The sequence below is a fragment of the Pristiophorus japonicus genome, chromosome 3 (genome assembly GCF_044704955.1).
Source record: "Pristiophorus japonicus isolate sPriJap1 chromosome 3, sPriJap1.hap1, whole genome shotgun sequence".
Lineage (NCBI taxonomy): Eukaryota > Metazoa > Chordata > Chondrichthyes > Pristiophoridae > Pristiophorus > Pristiophorus japonicus.
The window spans coordinates 192,872,897-192,895,756 of record NC_091979.1 but is presented as its reverse complement, the minus strand read 5'-3'; the positions used below and the strand labels follow the sequence as shown (position 1 = coordinate 192,895,756).

The 22,860-nt window shown below is 45.1% G+C and overlaps 1 protein-coding gene across 23 annotated transcripts in view; it reads right to left on the bottom strand.

Annotated features, from left to right (window-relative positions):
- Window positions 1–19,984, bottom strand: part of LOC139260048 (poly(rC)-binding protein 3) — a 305,580-nt gene extending 285,596 nt beyond the window's left edge. For 5 of the 23 annotated variants that reach the window (XM_070876141.1, XM_070876143.1, XM_070876140.1 and 2 more), the window contains exon 1: window positions 19,571–19,981. The gene's annotated coding sequence lies outside the window, so the exon portion shown is untranslated. Of the gene's footprint in view, window positions 1–19,570 lie in introns of all 23 variants that reach the window. The other 18 variants (XM_070876147.1, XM_070876153.1, XM_070876152.1 and 15 more) reach the window with 8 other exon arrangements.
- Between the last annotated feature and the right edge of the window lie 2,876 nt (window positions 19,985–22,860).

The window sequence follows — 22,860 nt, the reverse complement described above, 5'->3', positions numbered from 1 at the left end:
CAAAACTGTACACAATACTCCAGGTGTGGCCTCACCAAGGCCCTGTACAACTGTAGTAATGCCTCCCTGCCCCTGTACTCAAATCCCCTTGCTATGAAGGCCAACATGCCATTTGCTTTCTTAACCGCCTGCTGTACCTGCATGCCAACCTTCAATGACTGATGTACCATGACACCCAGGTCTCGTTACACCTCCCCTTTTCCTAATCTGTCACCATTCAGATAATAGTCTCTCTGTTTTTACCACCAAAGTGGATAACCTCACATTATACTTCATCTGCCATTCATTTGCCCACTCACCTAAACTATCCAAGTCACTCTGCAGCCTCATAACATCCTCCTTGCAGCTCACACTGCCACCCAACTTAGTGTCATCTGCAAATTTGGAGATACTACATTTAATCCCCTCGTCTAAATCAAAATACACTGACATTTCTGCAAGAAGATAACTACCATTAAGTGTCTTTCAACTAACTTGTTCCCAGTACTAAAGGGCAATCTGAAACATAACTAGATAGGACACTCCGAGATTGGGCTTTCCACATAAATCTATTACAAGCCCATTAACTTCCAAAACTACCTGGATTATACTTCTTTCCATCCCACTTCCTGTAAGGACTCTATTCCTTTTTCCCAGTTCCAACATCTGATCTACTTTGTTGTGGAAGATGGCATCTTCAAAGTTTCTGAAACGTCTTCCATTTTCTTCAGCTGAGGATTTCGCTCCAGCATGGTAGATAGGACCTCAACTGGGTCTGACCAATTTTGCATGCTTCTGCTCTCAGCCCTCCCGCCCCCACCAGTGCTAGGTTTTTGCTTGTCCTGAGCTCCCACCCTCCACATTCACCAGATCATCTGCTTTTCCAGTTTAATTTAACAGATGCAAGATATTTCAGTAGTGTGCATTTGAGAAGTGAGTAGATACATGCCACATGTAAACCAATTTCATGTAAATTTAACAGATACAAAATGGATGTCGCACACACAGGAAACAGTCCCAAATGTGGGACAGTGGAGAGAGAAAAAAAGCTAAATGTATTGTCAAATGTCTTGTATTTATAACATTACCTCATTTTTAAAATATTAACTCATTTCTTATTTCCATTTTAATTGTGGTGACAGATGCAAAGACTATTTGGGCAATTGGTTAACTGATTGCATTATGAAAGCAAGAGTTGACAATATAAATTTTCCATTTCGATCCCTCCCCATTGCGACTTAATTGACCAACACTGATATAGAAATTATGTGGTTTAGATAACACACCTTTAAAAACCCAATAGTGGTTTACTAACATTCCACAATAGAATAGTAAATATGCACTCATAACCACAGTTCCTTTTCAACTTCTCAATCTAGCCCAGCTGTTATACAGACATAATGATGAATATAGGCAAGGAAAATAAAATTGACAAAGTCAATTCTGCATCCATTCCAACTGTTTAAGTACAGGGAAAGTAACATGGGAGAAAAATATACCTTTTTTTTTTAAATTAATTAAGTACTTGATCTCCAACAATAGGACAAGTTAGATTAATAGTATTATATTAGTAATATCGGCCCCAAGTTTCCACACGCGACGAAAAAGGCACACCTCAGAGCTGGGCGCCTGTTTTTCGCGCCGGAAAAAAAGTGCGGTATTCTCGAACTCCTTGGAGCTCGATGTCTGCTTGGCGCGGCGCACAGGGGGCAGAGCCTACCACTCGCGCCGATTTTGTAAGTAGGAGGGGGCGGGTACAATTGAAATGAGGCTTCTTGGTGCCGGCAACCCTGCGCGTGCGCGTTGGAGCGTTCGCGCACGTGCCGTCTGAAGTAAACATTGGCACTCGGCCATTTTTAAAAGTGCTGCAGAAAAAGTGAAGATTTGTTTCTTGGACTCCTGCAAAGGCTTGTATTTTAATTTTCTTGATATTTCTGTGTGTGAGCGAGTGCTTTTAGCAGCACTGCTGAATAAATTACCTGCTGAAATCAGTGAGTTCAGCTTTTCACTGCTAAACTTGCAGAACCGGTGCCTGCAATTAAGGACTGTGTGTTTGGAGAAATAAAAGTGCCAATTCAACTTTGCAATGGATCAACTTCCACCAAGAACAAAGAATTTCTTGCATGAGGAAGCAAACCATTGCATAATATGTGGTGCACCCATTCTGCAAATTTAAATATAAAGATGTCGACGTGGCTGCCTCTCCCTGTCCAAATGGCCTCAGTCAGTCCCCCTCACAGCTCGAAGGCTGCTGCTGTTCTTTCTTCGGCTCCCGACCAGCCACTGACTCAGCTGCAATCCCATGGCCGAATGGCCTCACGTCCGCTCCTGATTCTTCGGCTGCCTTCGAGCCACTGATGCCGCCCCATAAGCGTGGCCGAACGGCCTAAAGAATTTTAAATCTGCAGCTGCGTGTGTCCTGTGTTCATTCTTCGGCTCCCGACCAGCCACTGACGCCGCTGCAATCCCATGGCCGAATGGCCTCAAGTCCGTCCGGGTGCTGCATCTTTGCGGGGAATGAAGGCCTGCCTCAAGCACCGCAGCTCAGCTCGAAGGCTGCTTGCTGCCTGCCGCTGCGACGAGACACTGACGCCACACCCCCTGCCTCAAGCACTGCAGCTCAGCTCGAAGGCTGCTTGCTGCCTGCCGCTGCCGTCGAGACACTGACGCCACACCGCTGCCTGAAAGGCCTGCCTGAAGCACTTTCCCACAGGTAGGAACATGGTTTATTTAATTTTTTCTTTGCTTATAAATTTTTATTCAGGTTGGATTTATTTGTATAATATTTGTATAAGTATAACTAAGGATTGATTGTAGAATTTAATGACTTCCCTTCCGCCCCACCTCGTTCCGGACGCCTAATTTGTAACCTGCGCCTGATTTTTTTTTTTTTTTTTTTTTTTTTTTTAAGTGTAGACAAGGTTTTTTCAAGCGTACAAATATCTTCACTTACTCCATTCTAAGTTAGTTTGGAGTACGTTTTCACTGTGGAAACTTTCAAATCAGGCGTCAGTGGCCGGACACGCCCCCTTTTGAAAAAAGAATTCTGTTCCAAAGTGAAACTGTTCTACCTGACTAGAACTGCAGAAAACTAAATGTGGAGAATTCCGATTTCTAAGATACTCCGTTCTACACCAGTTGCTCCTAAAAATCAGGAGCAAATCATCTGGAAACTTGGGGCCATCATTTCTTACTAATGTTGCAGCTAAAATCACAGCCGAACAATGTACTCCAGCTGAATACACTTTGCCTTCTCATGGACTGCCAACTAGTCAGCAACATCATCACATTGTTATAGCAACACAAACACAGCATTTTTAATTTTGAACCAAAAATTTAAACAGCTAAATAAAAATAAAATGAATCCAAAAATATAAGTGCCAGCTCAAGATCGCAACACCTTAAGCTAGAGTCATTACAAAAATGATTTTGGAAACATTTCATTAGCTGCATAAAAAGTACACAGTAAAAAAAAAGATAACACTGATAACTATTGTCAATACTAATGTAGCATTCAACATTCTGATTACACATATTTAGCTGGTTTGCATGCTCAGAGGATAATCGAGATAGCGTAACATTCAACTAAATTCACGAAGATGTCTTCGTTTGTAGATGAAAACAAAGATTTTGAATTTGACACATTGGGGAATGGAGGTTGAGGAGAACAGGATGTAATGGGGTCATACAGAGGAAGAGTTTCGGATGAGTTACAGTTTCTGCAGGGTGGATACCAGGGAGCAAGAACATGGGATTCGTCAAGCCTGGAGCTGACAAATGCATGGATGAATGTTTCGGCAGTAGTGGGGATAAGTTACGGGTGGAAGCAGGCAATGTTGCAGACTTAAAAATAGACAGACAGTCTTAGTTAGCGTTGGCTATAATTTGAGGTTTGAAGCTCAGCTTAGAGTCAAACAGCACCTCGAAGGTACACAGTTAGGTTTAGCCCATGGGGAAAATGGAACCAGAGGCTAGGATACAACATTTTTGGCATGAACCAGTTAGGATGGTTTTGGTCTTAATGATCTTAAGTTGAAGGTTCTTGCTTATCCCCAACTTAATGGCAGATAAGCACTCGGAGAGCACAATGGCAGTTGTGGATTAAAGGACGGTTGCATAGAAGTAAAAATGGATATTGTCAGCATATACCTAACAGCTGATGGCATCCCAATTGGTAATAGTATCCATAGGCAACATGTAGATGAGGAAAAGGATGTGTGTTTGTATAATTAATTACTGGCTTCTTCCTATCACAGTACATATAGGGTTAAAACATTACACTCAGAAAATGTCTTAATTGTTTTGATATCATGCCTATATTCTGAGGATATTATATCGAGCCAAGTGTCTGAAAAAGGAACCAAGCCATTCAATTCAAATACTAGCATCTTGCAGATTCCATTCATTTATATTTTTGATTGGCAGTTGTGAGTTGAAAAGACAAATTTTGTTTGTCCTTGTTATTTTTTCGAAAGTATATACTAGTCTATTTTCCATTGCTAGCCCACACTGCGATGTGCGCACACACTAGGTCCATGCAGCAGAGCTCGTCTCCAATCGTCTTGGTTAATCCTGGCCACTGGATCAAGACCGAGCTCTGTCAAGCCAGTGTGGTGGCTGGTGTACAACGGCCACCACACGTTTAAAAAATATCCACGCGCAGGCATCCTGCACCCTTCAATCTGTAGTTCGGGACCTGGAATGTCAGGTCCTTCACTGAAACACCTATGATCTCATCCCTTTTTGGTGTGGAAGCAAGTCATCCTCAATACGAGGGACCGCCTAAGAAGAAGATAGATATGCCAGAGCTACTCTGTAGGTGGTGAGGAACATAGTGGTTAATATGCAAGGACCTTGTGCACTGTCTAGTTTACACTGCAGTTTAGCTCACCAGATGGAACTGCTAGTTGTATTCTTTCAAGAAGGGATATGTAGCTACTGTAGGTCTACAATGTGCCATTGCTCCTGTCCATATACTGGCTAATAAACCTGTTTGGCATTTTACAGTCCATGTCACAACCTAGTTAAGAGAATGTCGGAAAATGTGAGGTCATCCACCTTAGAAAAAAAAACAGTAAAAAGGGATTATTATTTGAATGGGGAGAAATTACAACATGCTGCAGTGCAGAGGGACCTGGGGGTCCTTGTGCATGAATCCCAAAAAGTTAGTTTGCAGGTAATCAGGAAGGCAAATGGAATGTTGGCCTTCATTGCGAGAGGGATGGAGTACAAAAGCAGGGAGGTCCTGCTGCAACTGTACAGGGTATTGGTGAGGCCGCACCGAGTACTGCTTGGAGTTAGGTCACCTTACTTAACGAAGGATATACTAGCTTTGGAGGGGGTAGAGACGATTCACTAGGCTGATTCCGGAGATGAGAGGGTTACCTTATGATAATAGATTGAGCAGACTGGGTCTTTAATCGTTGGAGTTCAGAAGGATGAGGGGTAATCTTATAGAAACATTTAAAATAATGAAAGGGATAGACAAGATAGAGGCAGAGAGCTTGTTTCCACTGGTCGGGGAGACTAGAACTAGGGGGCACAGCCTCAAAATACGGGGGAGCCAATTTAAAACCGAGTTGAGAAGGAATTTCTTCTCCCAGAGGGTTGTGAATCTGTGGAATTCTCTGCCCAAGGAAGCAGTTGAGGCTAGCTCATTGAATGTATTCAAATCAGAGATAGATAGATTGATTTTTAGCCAATAAGGGAATTAAGGGTTACGGGGAGCGGGCGGGTAAGTGGAGCTGAGTCCACGACCAGATCAGCCAGGATCTTGTTGAATGGCGGAGCAGGCTCGAGGGGCTAGATGGCCTACTCCTGTTCCTAATTCTTATGTTCTTATGTTCTTATGTGTTCTCAATCTAAAGTCAAAACAGTGGGCACGATATAATCAGCAGCCAGAATACAGCAACAAGAGTTTTCTGATTAATCGTTCAGCTTGCTACAAATTACCAAGTTATTGAGGAGGTAAAAGCCAAATCATAAGGGGAAAGGCCTCACCTACAGCATGGATCTAAACTTGAGAGAAATAGCTAGAGGAAAAAAAACAGAAAAATATTAACAAGACGATTATGCCCAATAGTATCAAGAGACAAATTAATAAATGCAGTTCTTGTGTTTCTGAATCATTTATGTGTTTGTGATCACTCATCCACAAATTCAGCTCACTCACTGTCAATAAATCCTTATGGTTATCAGAAAATATCAAATTTTGTTTTTCCGTGTCATTTTTTTCAAAAAGTATATGTCTGGCTTATCTATATCTGGAAAACAGACTGAGTCGATAAGCCAGAGCAACTCTGTACATAAGAATTAGGAACAGGAGTAGGCCATCTAGCCCCTCGAGCCTGCTCAGCCATTCAACAAGATCATGGCTGATCTGGCCGTGGACTCAGCTCCACTTACCCGCCCGCTCCCCATAACCCTTAATTCCCTTATTAGTTAAAAATCTATCGATGTGTGACTTGAATACATTCAATGAGCTAGCCTCAACTGCTTCCTTGGGCAGAGAATTCCACAGATTCACAACCCTCTGGGAGAAGAAATTCCTTCTCAACTCGGTTTTAAATTGGCTTCCCCGTATTTTGAGGCTGTGCCCCCTAGTTCTAGTCTCCCCGACCAGTGGAAACAACCTCTCTGCCTCTATCTTGTCTATCCCTTTCATTATTTTAAATGTTTCTATAAGATCTCCCCTCATCCTTCTGAACTCCAACGAGTAAAGACTCAGTCTACTCAATCGATCATAAAGGTAACCCCCTCATCTCCGGAATCAACCTAATGAATCGTCTCTAAACCCCTCCAAAGCCGGTATGTCCTTCCTTAAGTAAGGCGACCAAAAGTGCACGCAGTACTCCAGGTGCAGCCTCACCAATACCCTATACAGTTGCAGAAGGACCTCCCTGCTTTTGTACTCCATCCCTCTCGCAATGAAGGCCAACATTCCATTCGCCTTCCTGATTACCTGCTGCACCTGCAAACTAACTTTTTGGGATTCAAAGAGTTTCATTCTAGAAGAACAATATCCGAACGAACAGTGACCCTAAAAGAGTTTCAAAGAGTTTCATGCACAAGGACTCCCAGGTCCCTCTGCACCGCAGCATGTTGTAATTTCTCCCCATTCAAATAATATTCCCTTTTTTTGTTTTTTTTCCCCCAAGGTGGATGACCTCACAAATGTAGATGGTGAGGAACAAACTGGCTAATATGTCACATCACATAATGGTTAATATGCAAGGACTTTGAGCCCTATCTGTTTTACACTGCAGTTTAGCACACCAAATCAACTGTTGGAAGAATAAAACTAAGAGGGGATAGGTAAACCTGTAGGTAATGCAGATATTCAGTGGTAATATTTTCTATCTTACAATGGAATGATCAAAAGTAGTATCTGTTATGTCTATAATGTACTTATGAATGACTCCACAAGGCAATGTGTTGTACTTAAAACTGTAGTGACCTTGGTCCTTTATTCCAAACTCGAGTGCTCAACAAGCATGGTGTGCAGCCTTTTATACAGGACCCTGCCACCAGGGCAGGAAACCGCCAGTCTCCACCAGTTGCACCCTCTAGTGGTGCAAGTATGTATGTACACGGTGTAAACCTTATTGATAGTACATCAGGTAGACAAGTTTCCATCTTATGCATCATCATCATCATCATCATCATCATCATAATAGACAGTCCCTCGGGATTGAGGAAGACTTGCTTCCACTCTTAGAACGAGTTCTTAGGTGGCTGTACAGTCCAATATGAGAACCACAGTTTCTATCACAGGTGGGACAGATAGTTGTTGAGGGAAAGGGTGGGCAGGGAGCCTGGTTTTCCGCGCGCTCCTTCCGCAGCCTGCGCTTAATTTCTGTATGCTGTCGGCGACGATATTCGAGGAGCTCAGCGTCCTCCCGAATGCACTTCCTCCACTTATGGAAGACTATGGCCAAGGACTCCCACGTGTCAGTGGGGATGTCGCACTGTATCAGGGAGGTTTTGAGGGTGTCCTTGTAACGTTTCCTCTGCCCGCCTTTGGCTCATTTGCCATGGACGAGTTCCGAGTCGAGCGCTTGCTTTGGGAATCTCGTGTCTGGCATGCGAACTATGTGGCCTGCCCAGCGGAGCTGATCAAGTGTGGTCAGTGCTTCAATGCTGGGGATGTTGGCCTGGACGAGGACGCTAATGTTTGTGCATCTGTCCTCCCAGGGGATTTGCAGGATCTTGCAGAGACATCGCTAGTGGTATTTCTCCAGCGACGAGGGGGGCGTCTACTGTATATGGTCCACGTCTCTGAGCCATACAGCAGGGCGGGTATTACTATGGCCCCGTAGACCATGAGCTTGGTGACAGTTTTGAGGGACTGATCTTCAAACACTCTTTTCCTCAGGTGGCCGAAGGCTGCACTGGCACGCTGGAGGCGGTGTTGGATCTCATCATCAATGCCTGCTCTTGTTGCTAGGAGGCTCCCGAGATAGGGGAAGTGGTCCACGTTGTTCAAGGCCACGCTGTGGATCTTGATGTTTGGGAGGGCAGTGCTAAGCGGCGAGGACAGGCTGGTCTAGGACCTTTGTCTTACGAATGTTTAGCGTAAGGCCCATGCTTTCATAGGCTTCAGTAAATACATCGACTGTGTCCTGGAGTTCAGCCTCTGTGTGCACAGACTCAGGCGTCGTCCACATACTGGAGAGGTTGGAGTGATCTTGGACCTGGCCTGGAGACAGCGAAGGTTGAACAGCTTCCCACTGGTTCTGTAGTTAAGCTCCCCACTGGAGTGGAGCTAATCAACTGTGAGGTGGAGCATGGCAGCGAGGAAGATTGAGAAAACAGTTGGGGCGATGACGCAGCCCTGCTTGACCCTGGTCCGGACATGAATTGTGTCTGTGATAGATCAGTCGGGAAGGATCACGGCTTGCATGTCGTCGTGGAGCAGGCAGAGTATGGTGACGTACTTTTGAGGGGGGATCCGAAATGGAGGAGGACGCTCCATAGACCCTCGCGGTTGACAGTGTCAAAGGCCTTTGTAAGGTTGAAGGCGGCCATGTATAAGGGCTGCCGCTGTTTCCTGCAGCTGTCGCACTGCAAAATCATGTTCGTTGTGCCCCGGAGGGGACGAAATCCGCACTGCGACTCTGGGAGGAGCTTCTCAGCCATGGGGAGAAGACGATTGAGGAGGACTCTAGCGATGACTTTATCAGATGTTGATAGCAGGGAGATTCCTCTGTAGTTGCCGCAGTCGGACTCGTCCCCTTTTTTAAAGATGGTCACGATCACTGCATCTCTCCCGGCATGCTCTCCTCCCTCCAGATGAGAGAGAGATGAGGTTGTGTATTCGCGCCAGTAGTGCCTCTCCGCCACACTTCAGTGCCTCAGCAGGGATTCCATCCGCTCCCGTAGCCGCCTTTTTTTTTTAAAAAAGCTGTCTTATGGCCTTTTCTACCTCATGCAGTGTTGGGGTCTCACTGAGGTGGTGGTAGGTAGCATGCTGTGGAATGGAGTCGAGAACACTCGAGTCAAAGGCAGAGTCTCGGTTGAGGAAATCTTCAAAGTGTTCCTTCCAGCGGGCCCTGACTGCCTCGGTGTCCTTGATGAGTGCTTCCCTGTTCTTGGCCAGGAGTGGTATGGGACCTTGGGAGTTTGGTCCGTAGGTGGCCTTGACTGCGGTGAAGAATCCTCGCCCATCATGGCTGTCGACCAGCTGCTGTATCTCCTGTGCTTCCTCCATCCACCACCTGTTATTTAGGTCCCGGGTTTTTTGTTGGACCTTTGCCTTTAGCCATCTGGTTAAGGCTCAGAAATGCCCTGTGTTTTCAGTCGATTAGTTCTTGAATTTCCTGATCATTCTTATCAAACCAATCATGGTGTTTCCTGGTTGAGTGACCGAGCGTCTCCCTGAAGACACTGGTTATGGAGGCCTGGAGGGCAGACCAAGCACTGTGGGCATTCTGCATCTCGGGGTCATCAAAGCACACCAGGTGAGCTGTGAGGCGCTGACTGTAAAGGGCTCTCTTAGCTGGGTCCTTAAGTGCCCTGGCATTGACTTTTTTGCGACACTGATTCTGCTGCCCCCTTTGGGGCTATGTTGATGTCAATGATGGATCGGATTAGGCGGTGGTCCGTCCAGCAGTCGTCAGCTCCTGTCATGGCACAGGTGATGCACACATCCTTGCGATTTCTGGCTCGGACAATGACATAGTCGAGCAGGTGCCAGTGCTTGGAGCGAGGGTGTTGCCACGATGCCTTATATTTGTCTCTCTGGCGGAACAAGGTGTTGGTGATGACAAGTTCATGCACTAGACATTTTGTCAGGAGTACGGTACCGCTGGAGTTGGCTTTCCCTACCCCCTCTCTGCCAATCACACTTCCCCAGAGGTCTGTGCCCCTGCCAACCCTGGCGTTGAAGTCGCCGAGGAGGATCAGTTTGTCGCCCGCAGGGACGCAGGTCAGAGATTTTGAAAGGTTGGAGTAAAAACCCTCTTTGGCCTCATCTGTTGCATAGAGTGTTGGTGAGTCGAAGCTTAATGAGGTGTTCGTTAGTCCCGCAAGGGGAGTCTTTGAGGTGGTCAACAGCTCATTTTTGATGGCGAAGCCGACTCCGTGGAGGCGGCGTTCTGCCTTTGGTTTCCCTTTTCAGAAAAAGGTGTAACCTCCACCTTGTTCCTTGAGCTGGCCTTCCCCTGCCCGCCGGGTCTCGCTTAGGGCTGTGATGTCGATATCAAAGCGTCTAAGTTCCTGGGCAATTATGGCGGTGCGGCGTTCCGGTCTGTTGCTGTTGGGGTTGTCCTTGAGGATCCTGACGTTCCAGATCCCAAACTTCATGTTATAGGAGTAGAAGATGCCTGTGCGTGATTTCTTTTAACGTGGGGTGATCATTGCACGCCAGCTACCACACGGGCTTAGCTGATCGAGGTCTTGGTCCAGTGGCAAGGGTGTCCAGGATAACTGGAGACCAGGCACTGCTATATGGGCCTAATTGCCTATGGCGAGGTGTTGGCCTATGCAATCTCACAGTGACTACACAGACTATATCCACAGTCTGCATATACACAGTATAAATCTTTTAACTTTTTTTTTAAATAAAGGAGTGCTGTAATGAAACTCTTTTTTAACTGAAGGGTACAAGGATTCATTTAAATACCATTCAATACATTCTATTTTTTATTTAGTTTCAGTATTGATAACATTGGAAGAACCAACTGAGCCCAGTGAGAGTGGACTTAACAAAAGTACAATTACTAACGAAGAGTGCTACAAATGGGCATTTAAAAAAATGTATATTGAATGGCATAATGGATTACGCTTTATATGTCTCAAAATTGACCATGATGCTTGCCAAGATCATAAAGACATCCACAGATTGTACGTTCAAGTTAGGCACGAGAGCCTCCTGCATCCAAGCAAAATTCTAGACAATTGTACAACTTGAGACAGTTGTTCAGTGTGACGTGTACTGTGTGAAGCTTCTATCAAGATTTATTGTACAGAAGGGTGAGGTATAGTTGCGGCATGGAAGTTTAGCTCAGATCCTGGCAAATCTTAGAGGCTTGTTCTAGTCATCGTTTTATAAAAAGATTATAAAGCCTGGCCACAGCTGCTTTCTGGAAAATGGATTCTGGCATCGAGTAAGTCAACCTCAATTAATCCATTTATACGAGTGACTAACTACACAGAAGCAGGAAATATGCTCTTCCTGTAGCCTGCTAAATAGGGTTATGATGTCCCATTCGTAGGCAGATACAGGCTTTAAAGATGACAAATTTTTCTTGAATATAACTACATTTTATTATTTTCCACCAGTTTTCACTATCACCTTTCCTGAAGGTTTTGACTTTTTGGTAGGATATGGCTCCATGCGCCATCTGCACCTTCACAAACCTTCAGCATGAGCCCAGTTAAGTTGGAAGGGGAAAGAACAAGCACGCAAACTTCTGAGGTAATTCAATCTGCATTTTACAGTAAAATTTCCATCTCTTCTGACCTAGCATTCGTATCAAGAAAAACACAAATAATAGCTTACCAGGTACACCACAATCATCATGCTCAATTACCTCATATTGGCAAGTTCACTAGCTACTTCAAATCAGTGCAAGAGCATCAGAACTCAAAGTTTAAATTGAAATAAACAACTTTCATTTATATAACGCCTTTAATGTAGCAAAACGCCCCAAGAGCTTAACAAGTGAGTTACCAATAAAAATGTTTTTAACACAAACCACAGAAGGACAGATGACCAATAGCTTGGTCAAAGAGGTAGGATTAAAGGAGCATCTTAAAGGAGGAGAGAAAAAGAGAGAAAGACAGAGGGATTTTGGGAGTGATTAAAACAGCTGAAAGCACGGCCACCAATGGTGGAACGATAAAATTAGGGATGTGCAAGAGGCCAGAATTGGAGAAGCAGAGATCTCGAAGGCTTGTAGGGCTGGAGGAGGTTCGAGAGATATGGAGGGGTGAGACCACGGAATGCTTTGAAAACAAGGATGAGTATTTTTAAATTAAGGCATTGTCGAACCGAGAGCCAGTGTAGGTCAACAAGACAAGACTCCCAAAGCAATCGCTCTACTCAGAACTCCTACACAGCAAGCGAGCCCCAGGTGGGCAGAAGAAACGTTTCACAGACACCCTTCCAAATTTACCAAAAGGATATACTTGCTTTGGAGGCAGTTCAGAAAAGATTCACAAGGTTGATTCCAGAGATGAGGGGGTTGACTAATAAGGTAGGTTGGGCATCTACTCCTTGGAATTCAGAAAAATAAGAGGTGATCTTATCGAAACGTGTAAGATTATGAGAGGGCTTGACAAGGTGGATGCAGAGAGAATGTTTCCACTGATGGTGGAGACTAGAACTAGGGGGCATAATCTTAGAATAAAGGGCTGCCCATTTAAAACTGAGATGAGGAGAAATTTCTTCTCTCAGAGGGTTGTGGATCTGTGGAATTCGCTGCCTCAAAGAGCTGTGGAATCTGGGACATTGAATAAATTTAAGCCAGAAATATTCAGCTTCTTAACCGATAAGGGAATAAGGGGTTATGGAGAGCGGGCAGCAAAGTGGACTTGAGTCCATGATCGGATCAGCCATGATTGTATTAAATGGCAGAGCAGGCTTGAGGGGCCTACTCCTGCTCCTACTTCTTATGCTCTTGTGTACCCTCAAAGCCTCTTTGATAAAATGCACCAACCCCACCGACATCTGGGAGTCCCTGGTCAAAGACCGCCCTAAGTGGAGGAAGAGCATCCAGGAGGACACTGAGCACCTCGAGTCTCGTCGCCGAGACCATGCAGAAAACAAACGCAGGCAGCGGAAGAAGCGTGCGGCATACTAGTTCCACCCACCCTTTCCTTCAACAATTGTCTGTCCCACCTGTGACAGAGACTATAATTTGAGTATTGGACTGTTCAGTCACCTGAGAACTCACTTTTGGAAAGGAAGCAAGTCTTCCTCGATTTTGAGGGACTGCCGATGATGATGATGTAGATTGGAATATGGAAGGCCAGCCAGAAGAGCATTGGAATAGTCAAGTCTGGAGGTAACAAAGGCATGGAGGGTTTCAGTCGATGAGCTGATGCGGGGTCGGAGTCAAGCAATGTTACGGAGGTGGAAGTAGACAGCCTTGGTAATGGAGTGAATGTGTGGTCGGAAGCTCATCACAGGGTCAAACACATCATCAAGGTTGCGAACTGTCTGGCTCAGCTTCAGACAGTTCCCAGGGATGAAATCAGTGGTCAAGGAAGAGAGTTTGTGGTGGGGACCAAAGTCAACGGCTTCAGTCTTCCCAATGTTTAGTTGGAGGAAATTTTTATTCATCCAATACAGACGCAGCGCCTAAAATCCAGAACCCTCAGGGCCAAGGCCATTCCGGATTCTGGGCTTTTAATTTGCTTTCTGATGTCACGAATCCAGAAACATCCGAGCCCAGCTTCGGGTATTTCCAGATTTTGCAATGTCAGAAAGGGGGGGGGGGGGGGGGAATTCCCGCCGAGGAGCTGTTCGGGCGGGCCGGCCCCACCAAAGAAGAGGTTGTCGGGCGGGCAGGCCCCGCCAAGAAGGTCGTCATCGGACGGGCCCCGCCAAGGAGGCCCCAAGGTAAGGGCAGCGGTGGTGAGACGAGCCGAAACCGAGGTCGGGCAGCGGCGGGGCCCCAAGGTCGGCAGGGTCATCGGGTCTGGATTCCGGAACATTTTACGGATTCCGGACGACTCTGCCACCGATCGTCCTGGATTCCGGAACTCCGGGTTCTCGACGCTGCACCTGTATTGAATGTCAGACAAGCAGTGAGACAAATCAGCGACAGTAGAAGGGTCAAGAGAGGTGGTGGTGAGGTAGAGCTGTATGTCGTCAGCATACATGCGGAACCTGATGTGTTTTCAGATGATATCACCGAGGGACAGCATGTAGATGAGACAGGGGGGGGCCAAGGATAGATCCTTCGGGAACTCCAGAGATAATAGTGCAGGAGTGGGAAGAGAATCCATGTAGGTGATTCTCTGGCTACAATTCGATAGATAAGAATGGAACCAGGCAAGGTCAATTCCAACCAGTGGAGAAGCATTGGAGGAGGATGGTGTGGTCAACTGTATCGAAGGCTGCAGACAAGTGGAGAAGGATGAGGAGGGATAGTTTACCACGGTCACAGTCACATAGAATGTCATTTGTAACCTTGTTGAGGACCATTTCAGTATGGTGGCAAGGCCGGAAACCCGACTGGAGGGATTCAAACATGGAATTGCTGGCAAGATGGGCATGGATTTGGGAGGAGACAACACATTCAAGGACTTTGGAGAGGAAAGGGGGATTGGAGATGGGGCAGTTGTTTGCCAGGACAGAGAGATCAAGGGTGGGTTTTACTGAGAGGGGTGATGACAGAAGATTTGAAGGGAGGGGGAATAGTATCGGAGGAGAGGGAACCATTAACAAATATCAGCTAACATGGGGCCCAAGATGGGAATTAAGAGTGGTCATCAGATGGTCAGAATAGGGTCGAGGAAGGAGGAGGTGGGTCTCGGGGACAAAAGGAGCTCGTAGGAAATGGGTTAGAATCTGGAGAACGATATGAAATCATGGCTTGGGCAAAGGGAAACATTAGGGGAGGTTTGGCCCAGTGAGCTAGGGGAAAGGAAGGAAGCGGCAGAGGCAGCTGAAAAGATGATCTTGATCTTTGTGACAAAAAAGTTCATGAGCTCAGCGGACTTGCTTTGGAGGTGAGGGTGGAGGAGGCACAGGAGCATGGTTTAAGATTACGGTTTATGGTGGAAAAAAGACGGGCATTATCTGTGCATTCCAGGATGATCTTTCAATAGTGAGCAGTTTTTGCAACGGAGAGCAGGAGCCAATAGTGCTTTATTTGGTCCAGACAGGTGTGATGATGGATGGTTAAACCAGTTGTCCACCATAGACGTTCAAATCTCTGCCCCTTAGACTTAAGGGAGTGGAGAAGAAGGGTATACCTGGGGAATGACTAACGCGAGAGAGAGAAATTGTTTTAATGGGGACAAGGGCATCAAAGGTGGTGCAGAAAGTGTGATTTAGCAGATCTTTAGCTGCAGAAATGTCATGATGAATTGTGGGCCAAAGGCTAGATAGTTGGGAATTTTAAATTGTAATGGTAAGTGACTTGAGGGAGTATTTTTTCCAGGGATGGACACAAAAAAAAGTGGGGTTGGGTGGGCGATGAGCAATTCAAGGAAATTATCACAGATTGCCTTATCAACGATAGTTACAATGGGAGTAGCGAGACCACGCAAGATGGTAAATTCTATATAATTCTATGTAATGTTGAGAATGTGTAAAGAAGGGTTGCGAAAGTGGTAGATGGATAGAGAAGGGGGCAAAAGGATGGAGATAGGGAATCATGGGAAAATAGCTAAAGAAATGTCAAGATGCAGACAACTGCAGAATCAACAGAAAAAAAAAGGGGTTACCAAGAGTTGAAATTGAGGTTAGACATGGGTCATGAGAAAGCCCAAGGCAGCACAAAGAAAGAAAGCAATCCTAGATAGGAAGGGAAAAGTAATAGCTTCTACTGATAAGGAGGAAGGGAAACTAATTGGGTTCTTTACTGATAAGGGAAGACAGTATAGCAAAGCTATAACTAACCTGACCTGACACCAGCCCTAATTGGGAGACTTTCTTGCCTGCCATTGGACGTACTCGGGGGGGGGGGGGGGGGGGGGGGGAAAGAGGCAGAAAGGGATTGGATCGACCAAGTGCTAATCAAATGTGTTCTGTTTTGAAAATGTATATCTACTGTGCTTTTCGCGCTGAAAAGGGCTTGTCCAGGGGAAGGTAAACAGGCTCTGATTGAGAGTGTCCCTTTGTCTTGACAAGTCGAGGCCAGAGAATCTTCAATAAAGGTCTTTTACAGAAAAGGCAAAGAGGTGTTCGCGTCAGTGTATTCGCTGAAACAGATTGAGGGAAAAAGAATCCGTATTAACAATGTAACATCGCAACTCCTTTATTCATGTGAATAGTGTAGGGAGATGAGAATCAGGGATGGTCTGGCTCCCCCCCATTGTGGAGGATTCTCATGTAAAAGTGGGGGGGGAGCATCAACAATACATCATCATGGAACCAAAGGTAACTCGGGAACTAGCCAGATTTCCCATATGGCCACACCTCTCTGATGGGGATAGGGCTAAAGGGACAAGGTTTTCAATTGGAAAGCAGATTTTTTTATACGATTGTTTTTGCAATCATTAATATCACACTTCAAGATACAGTAAAAGCAAATATTTTCACCAAAAATTGTATTAAAATAGCTATAACTTGGTGTCAAATTAAAGTTTTTAATTTATTTCCGGAGAATATTTAATATCCATTAACATAACTGTAGGACCATGAAATTCTTCAGCTGATTTCAGACACATTGAGCATGGACCCCAGGTCTCCACAAATATTGATGTGAAACCAGCAGTTAGGAAATGCACACAAGTGACCCTTGACTTTCTCCTTCTTTCCAATAATGTACCTAACAGATGCTTAGCTCATCCCCATGACCGCACAATTGAAACTGTTAACTCATGATACCCTCATCTATACTTTTGTTACCTCCAGAATCAACAATTTATGTTCCACCCACTAAAATTCAACTCATCCTAAACTCTGCTGCCCAAATCCCAACTCACACGAAGTCCCATCATCCAATACTCTCCGTGTTTACTAACACTGGCCACTGCTTCAGCAACATCTCAAATTTAAAATTGTAATTCTAGTGTATACCAATTCCTCAATGCCCTCATCCTTCTCTATCATCGTAGCCTCTTCCAGCTTCTCTACATTCCTCCAATTCTGGCATCTTGTGCATGCCCGATTTCCAGCGCTCCACCACTGGTGACCGGGCCTTCAGCTGCCTAGGCCCCAAGCTCTGGAATTCCCTCCCTGAAAACTTAACTGACAGCTTTTGGTAACCTGTCCTAATGTCTCTTTATGTGGCTTGATATCTAATGTTCTGATAACATTCCTGTGAAGGACTTTGGGATGCTTTTTAAACAGGGACGGTATAAATGCAAGTTGTTGTTGTAGAAGAGTACTACTATGTCTTCATACAATATGTTGGTACTCACAGCGTCAGACGAAGATATATCAGTTTTAGATTAACATTGAACCTAGACATTTTTATAACTAATTAAAATATAATAACTTAGGTGATACAAATTGAATGAGAGATTCTTCAGAGATCTTGCAGATTTCTTCGATCGTTCAGTAGGTAAACATACTACCTAGTGCATAGATTAAAATATCCTCAGTTCAGTCCCTGCCCTGTACTAAGTTAGCAAAACACAGTTAAGATGGTCATGGCACTGCAATTGGCCTCAACACCTAAATGGATAGGAATAGTCAATCCTTGCACACGAAAATATCAGGAGAAGAAATAATCAAGCTCAGTTGCAATATGCTCCCTGATTGAACAACCCGACACGCACTGCACAGGACCAAGTGAAAAACGGCTACTTAAGCAAGTTACTATCAGGATCCCGGTGCCCGTGGAATCATACCTCCCCACATAACACAATTTATTTGAATTCATTAACAGAAGTTCACTGGGTCAGCTCTGCTTGCCAGTAAGTGGTTTTCATTAAATTACTGCTGGACAGAAGCACTATGCATCCTGGAATGTTTGTATTGATCACAATAGAGACAGTACTTCATATGCGCCTGGATGCCAATCCAGGTCACCCGATGCTGGGAAGACATGCCAAATGTCTTGGTACACTGCCCTCCTGCACATGCGATCAGTGGTGCTGCTCTGTAATGCACAGGATTCCCCCACATCAAGCCTCCACTGAAGTTAAAAACACACTGCCATGTATTTTTTCCTACTTTATGGGAATACTTACAACAAATTTTTCTTCTTTATGAACAAATGATCCTTCTTTCAGAAATCAAAGCTATTTGCTATTTTTAATGTGCATATTTTATAATAGGAGGATGAGATAACTTTAAAAGTACTGCTGCATTATGATGATTCCTTCTGCGCCATTTCAAGATTTTTCTGCATAACCAAGAATCCTGCATTGAATCACTGAAGACACAAATTGTGGGCAGAAACTACAAATAAAAACATAAAAAGTTTCCATAGAAACCATACATTTCCATTCCAAGAAAGACTATATATCCCATATGGTGTTTGGATACAAGTGGTATGCAAGAATCTAGGAACAGATGATGTAAACGACCTCGTGACCAATAATATTGCCAGGATTTTCCCAACAATTCAGGCTCGATATTATTGAAACTTTAAAAACAAAGGCCTAGTTGGCACTATGAAACACCAATTGGTACGCTCAAATACAATAATAGTCACCTGTTGACTGTAATTTTCAGTAAACATTTAATAATTGCATAAATTCCAAATGGAATTGTGTCAACAGCCTTATCTTTGTGGTCTGTTGCCAGATTAGTTGTTCTTTTGGGTTTTTTCCCCAACACAGTTCAAATAAAAACAAGCAGCCAGATTGAATTGTGTTACTTTGAGGCTCTCATGCAGAATCACATTTAAATTACTCAAGTGGTTTTGCAAATCACTTATTAGGTTGCTGACTGACATTTTCACCCAATACAATTTGCGCTGATCAACTTATATGCATAACTATGTTGTATAGATCTGGTTAAATCAAATGCAGATATACAGTATCCTTGTGTCCTGGCACACATGCCAAAAGGCCACAGGACATTCACATGCCCATGTACCAGATGGCACTCAAGATTAGCACAAAGTACTTGGTGCAGTTACATACATGTAGCAAAACCCCAAAGCATGCACACATATATGGCAACATCCACAGTAGCCTGGTCCAATGCACACATGTGCACAATATTAACAGACCGATTTCTACGTGTGGCAAGATTGTACAAAAGGGCAGTGCCACAAATGTGTGGCTAGACACAACTGGGTATGTGGCCCAATGCGTGCACGTGCACAGTTGTACGCATGTGTACCACCGAGCCCTGCCGGGCGGGCGCCGGGGCACCAGACCCTGCCGGGCGGGCGCAGAGGCAACAATGAGACCATGCACACAGCTGGGCATATGATCAGTCCACCTGTAGTGAAATTATAGGGTCAGCAACAGCCCTCCCCTCAAAAATAACAAATAAGACAAGACTGAAACTCACCAGGTCCGGGAGTCCAGGGCAGGACGGAGCAGTGCCAGGAACAAGGGGCGGGTCCGGAGGGCGGGAGTGGGGTGCAAGCAATGGGGCCTGCTGTTGTCCCTGGGGGTCGAGGAACCGGTTAAAAAGGGGGAGGAAAGGAGGGGGAGGGGAGGGGGGGAGGGAAATAAGGAGTAGGTCGATGGGAACAATAGTCGGCGTCCCTTCGGGCAATTATGGCCGGACCGAGGGAGGAGGAAGGTGGAGATGAAAGGAGGAGGGGGTCCAGGGGTAAAGGAGGGGGGGGGGGTGTCCAGGGGTAAATCGGAAAGGTTTTCCGAGGAACAGCCGCTACCTGCCTGCCAGATGCATTCACCGCCGCGCCGGACTGACAGCTCCCCAGCGCGAGCCCAACCGCCGCCGCACCGCCCCAACCACCAGCCCTCGGCCAATCGCAGCCGCCGAGCCCGCTCCGCCGCGCGCCAATCACCGACCTCACGCCCGTCCGCCCGACCAATCGCCGGACGCCGCTCTTCCGACTCCGCCCGGCTCAACCCACCTGCCTGCCAACCAAACGCGCCACCGTGCGCAGCCGCAAGACGCCGCCTGCAGTCAAGGCACCAGCACACCGTGGGAGGGGAGAGGTTCGCCAAACCGGCAGGCCGAAGGATTTTGGGGGATTCGACGGCGGTCCAATCGCAAGCAAGGGAATTTTGAACGCGCCCACCACTGATGGTCTGAAGCCGCAGCTCTCACTGGGCCAAAAACACAACACGAGATCCGATAGAGCACCCCTCCCCCGCGGACCAGCCATGCTCATTCAATCATAAGCCAGTGTGGGAGCACGCGGTTCAAGGAGCACGGGTCACGGGCTCACAGAGGGCCAATGAGAAGGCGGGATGTGGAAGATGCAATTCAGTTTAAGGATGTTTGCAATTCTGATGCGTCATTATTAATATTTACACACTTTTATTGCATTGCCACTTTTTGCAAGTGGTAAAGTATGGAGGAGGCAGAAGAATACAATTCAGGCTCCAGTTTTGACGTTTGTTTCATTAATGATAAAATTCGTGTTTTAAAAACACTGCATCCTGAAAGACAGATTTGTATTTATTTGGCTCCTTTCACAACCTCATGATCTCCCAAATTAACAGCCATCTAATTAACTTTCAAACACAGGAATAGGAGTAGACCATTCAGCCCGTCAAGCTTGCTCTACCAATCTATTAGATGTGTATCTTGATTCAATTTCCCTTGATACCCTCACCTCCTTGAGGGTTCTGCATCCTTGTTCAGGGTTCCCCCACCAAGAAAATAGTATCAAATACTTTTATCATTTTAAGTATCTCGATTAAATCACCCGTTAATCTTCTATACTCAGGGGATTACAAGCCACATTTATGCAAGTTGTCCTCATAATTTAATCCTTTAATCCCCAGAGGTGCTGAACACAGTACTTCAGATGGGATCTGACCAAGGCTCTGTACTATAACATCATTTCCTCACTTTTGTATTCCAGCCTCCTTGATTACTTTTTGTCTTTAGTAATTTGTGTACATGGACACATAAATTCCTTTGTTCCCCACAGCTTCTAGCCCATTCCCATTACAAAAATATTCTGATTTGTCTTTCACAGATGACTTCAAACCTCCCCACATTGAATGCCATCTGCCATATTTTTGCCCACTCAGTTAATCTGTCTATGTTCCTTTGTAACTTCCTACTCACATCTACACAACTTAAAGTGCTTCCTAACTTGGCATCATCTGCAAATTTGGATATACAACTCTCTATTCCTTCATCCAAATAATTAATATATATGGTTAAAAGCTGGGACACGAGCAGAGATTCTTGGAGAACTTGCCATGTCCTGCCGATCAGAGAACGAATCCTTTATCACTATTCTCTGTCTTCTACCTCTCAACCAATTACCAACCCATGTCACAAGGTTACCTCCAATTCCTTTCATTTTTGATAATCTCTTGTATAGAACCTAATTAAATGCCTTCTGGAAGTCCATATAGACATCATGGTCACTGTTGTTTTGTCAGAAAACACAGCCAATGTGTGCACGGAAAAGAGGTGAATGACCACTTAATCTGTTTTGTTGGTGTTGGCCGAAGGGGAGAGTGTAGAGCAGTGGGATTGGTTTTGGCTCCAGATGTGACTGCACACATTTCATGCAAGAATCTCTTTAAAGAAAGAAATAAAGACCTCAGGACATCCAAAATCATTTGATAGCCGATAAAGTACTTTAGAAGTGCAGTCACTGTTGTAATGTAGAGGAGCACGGTAGCTAATTTGTGCACAGCAAGGTCCCACAAACAACAATGAGATAATTGGCCAGATCATCTTTTTAATCAAATGATGATGGTTAAGGGATAATTGTTGGTCAGGACATCAGGAAACGTCCCTGCTGTTCTTCAAATAGAGCCGGGATCATTTACTTCCACCAAGAGGGTAGACGGGGCCTTGTTTTATCATCTCATCCGAAAGACAGCAACTCCCACAGTACAGACTCCCCCAGTACTGCACTGGGAGTGTCTGCCTGGATTTTGTCCTCAATTGTCTAGTGTGGGGCTTGACTAGAGTTGCCAAGCCTCCAGGATTGTGCTGGAGTCTCCAGGAATTAAGGATGAATCTTCTTTATATGACTGTGAGCAACCCAGGAGAAAAACATCGGCACACCTGAAAAAATTATTTTTATTTGAACAATTTTATTTCTAAATTGACTTAGTGGAGCAGTTGGAGGCGGCAGGTCATGTGATGAAATCTCCAGGAATACATCCAATCAGAGTTGCCGACCCAAGGCTTAACACCACCCCCCCCGCCCCACCCCATGACCATCAGACTCAGAAGTAACAGTACAGCCACTGAGCCATGGCTGACATGCAACTGTAACAGCTCTTTGCATTTTATTGCATCTATTGTGTATTGAAGTACATTGTGGCCAGAAATAGGGTAATAGAACCCATGATGCAAATATATAAAAGCCCAAAGTCTGAGGACCTAAGGGTACAGGAGAGGATATGGGGTTTTAAATAAATTTAGATTAATACTCAAGGCCCAGAAACAAGACTGAAATTACAAAAACATTGTTAATCACAACACATGTTATTAACATCCAACGGCAGTGAAAACCTTGTTGAATCTATGTTACAGTGCACTGATATAGAGATGGTAGCTCCTAATCAGTCAGTCATCAAAATGTACAGCTTTCAACACCTTCTCACTTACTTTCCACAACTAAATGCAGCAGAAAAATACTGTGATTTTGCTAAATAATAAATACTATTTTCGACACCATTATTGTT